The sequence below is a fragment of the Dromiciops gliroides genome, chromosome 5 (genome assembly GCF_019393635.1).
Source record: "Dromiciops gliroides isolate mDroGli1 chromosome 5, mDroGli1.pri, whole genome shotgun sequence".
In the NCBI taxonomy this organism is placed as follows: domain Eukaryota; kingdom Metazoa; phylum Chordata; class Mammalia; order Microbiotheria; family Microbiotheriidae; genus Dromiciops; species Dromiciops gliroides.
The window spans coordinates 295,015,087-295,018,473 of NC_057865.1; positions in this window are offsets into that span (position 1 = coordinate 295,015,087).

Sequence of the window (3,387 nt, forward strand, 5' to 3'; positions counted from 1 at the left end):
GTTATACTGTGGCTGTGATTTCCTTAAAACAGTGGACCTGTGTCTCCCTGGGGCAGCGCACAGGCAGGTCCTCCTGAGGCAGAAGAGGGATGGACCTGGTGTGGGGCTCCTCAGGGGCAGCGCAGGTAAATCCAGAGAGGTTTCTCTGCAGAAGGCTCGCCTCAAAGGGAGGGCACCAAAAAAAGGCACGGAGGTGCCCTGGGGTTGCATCAGTGGAAAAAACTGGTCTGGAGGCATTAGAAGTGCTTGTTTGAAAGCATGTAAGAGCGAGCCTTGTGTGATGACAGACCCCTGTGCCCACACAGGCTGTAAATGTGTCATTTCCAAATGGTTTTTGTTTCTGGATTGATGTTTCTTAGTATTTGAAGGGTGGTAGAAGATATCCTGGCCTTGGAGGCAGGAAAAGTGGCATTAGGTTTTCGCTGGGCCACGTACTTTACGCCTTTGGGCGACTCACAATGAAAGGGAGCCTGAGAGGTCGCCCAGCCCGAGCCAGATGTGTGTAGGAATCCCCTCTCTAATGTCCTTGACAGATGGCCATTCAGGCTCTGCTCCAAGGCCCACTGTGATGAGGCACTCATTACCTCCCAAGGCATCCCATTCCACTCGGAAAGAACTCTTAGTTTTAGCAAGTTTTTCCATACAACGAGCCAAAATCTGCCATTTTGTGGCTTCCACCATTTTTCCTAATTCTGTCCTTTGGGTCCAAGCAGAACATGTCTATTCTCCCTTTGGATTCTTAAAAACAGCTGTCATGTTCCCCAGGTCCTTTCTTCAGCTGATCTTAATAGCCCAGGTTCCCGTGCCCTCGCCGCTCTCATCACTCTTCCTGGGCTTGCTCCAGTTTGTCCATGTTTAGGCAAACATGACGTCCCTGACCAGGCTATTGGACGCCACAGCCATCCCTTCCATTGTGAGCACTGGAGCTACCTTCCTAGAGGCTTTTCCCAGGGGCCAGGTTGTCCTGTTCATTTTAATCTTCTAAGTTTCATCCAATCATCTGAGCCTGTTGCCGTTCAGTTCGACCAATATCGATGAAACGCCTACTGTGTGAAAGACACAGCCAGGCGCTAGGGGTGGAGAGATGAAAAGGAAACAACGCCTGCCTGCTTGCTGAGGGGAAACCGTCTACAACGAGTAGAGTCACCTACACGCGCTCTAATGTGAGCTCCTCCAGGGTAGGGGCCGCTCCGCCCTCATCTGTCTCACCAGGGCCTGGCGGAGTGGCCCGGACGCAGCAGGCATTTCCTAAGTGCTTGTTGGCTGAAGTGTCCCTAGCACCTCCCCCGGCCTGTGTTTGGAGTCCATGTTCTCCATTCAGGAGGGGCCTGGAGCCACCAGCAGTGCCCGCTCTTGTGACTCTGTCAGCCGCCTGCTTAGCTCTCCCTCCTCTAAGTCTGCTACCAGATCTTCACCCAAATCAATGGACTGACAGTGCCCGCCGGCTCCAAAGGATGGCTCTCCAGCGGCCACCTTCCAAGCTAATGGGCGTTCCTACAGCAGCCTCAAGGCTCATAAAGCACTTCACATGTACGCATCGTGTTTAGTCATGCTGGGTTAACGAGGTTCCCCCAGGTGGCCTCTGAGGTCCTGATGGATCAGAATCAAAAACCCATCAGAGAAGGCAGTGGGGTTAGTCTGCCATGGCTTGAAAAGGTGGTACCACAATGGCTTTGGTGGGCACCACTTCCCTTTTTTTTTTTTTTTTGGGTGAGGCAATTGGGGTTAAGTGACTTGCCCAGGGTTACACAGCTAGTAATTGGTTTTTTGTTTTGTTTTGGTTTTTTTGGTGAGGCAATTGGGGTTAAGTGACTCGCCTAGGGTCACACAGCTAGTAAGTGTTAAGTGTCTGAGGCTGGATTTGAACTCAGGTCCTCCTGAATCCAGGGCTGGTGCTCTATACACTGTGCCACCTAGCTGCCCCTTCAGCTAGTAATTGTTAAGTGTCTGAGGTCGAATTTGAACTCAGATCCTCCTGAATCCAGGGCCAGTACTCTATCCACTGCGCCACCTAGCTGCCCCCGACTTCCCTTTTCAAAAGCTCAAGACATACGTTCTAGAATTTTGCTAGGAATCAATGACAAGCTCCCTGGCTTGACCCCACCCTCTTCGTTCTGCTGGGCCTCTTGGTCCTTCCGGGATAATGTGTGGCCACTCAGAAGTCAAACCCTGTGATTGGGGCTTGATTTACCCACAGGGAGGACAGCTGGTGTGCCCTCTCACCATCTCCCTTAGCCTGGGTTTCAGAGTTGAAGGACTGGTTTCATCCTTCCCAGTACAAAGGACTTCCCTCTTACTGCCTTGTTAATTGTGAATAGAGATTGTTTCGTTCTTTGTAGACACTTAATAAATGCTTGTTGATTGATTCTTGGTAGCCCAAGATGAAAATGGAAAGATAATTGAGGAGCACACTTGCCTTTGTCTCCCATTATCATTGTCCCATCTGTTTCAAACATGAGTCTCATCCTTGACTCTGTGGCTCCAATTTCATTTGGAACCTCTCCCTTCCTCACTCCCTGCCCCACTCCCCCCTGCGCCCATTCCTGTAGCATCCTTTACCAGCTCTGTCTCACTCTGAGCTTTGACAGATCTGCTACTTTCCACAGAATTATCTCAAACTTTGGTATTCCCCCTCGGTTCCCTGTCCTTAATTCCATCTTCTGGGCACATATTCTTGGCCTGTCTACTGACTACCTTAGAGAGCCATTGGGAGAAAGGTGCCTTGTAATTCTTAAGGCAGTATGTAAACATGAGCTATGGTTATGGTGGTGATTTTTTTTGGGGGGGGGCAGGGCAATGGGGGTTAAGTGACTTGCCCCAGGTTCACACAGCTAGTAAGTGTCAAGTGTCCAAGGCTGGATTTGAACTCAGGTACTCCTGAATCCAGGGCCAGTGCTTTATCCACTGTGCCACCTAGCTGTCCCCTTATGGTGGTGATTTTTAATTATTATGGGCCTACTTTGCTAGAGATGGGAAATACATGGGGGTGAGGACAGGGATTGAACCTGGGATTTCACTGGTATAGGGAGCTCCCAGGTGAGGATTCTCCCTCCACTGATGCAGGTCAGCACTTCTGTTTATCTTGGTTACCTGGGCCCTCTGAGAGGCTGGGACTTCCCCAGGATCACACAGTCAGGCTGTGCCAGAAAAGGGACTTGAATCCGGCTGTTCTTGGCCTTGAGGCCAACCCTGCACTCTATGCCACTTGGGGAAGTAAGAACGAGTATATTCCTGCCTCCAGAGAGGGGAGGGCTCTGGGCAAAGCAGCCCTGACCTTTTGCCCAGAACCCATCATGATCACTCCCCCATTAATGTTGTCCTGGGCACTTCAGATTCCCCTCTTGCAGCTTTGTCCTTCCCTGTCCCCATACCTGTGTCTCAGCCAGC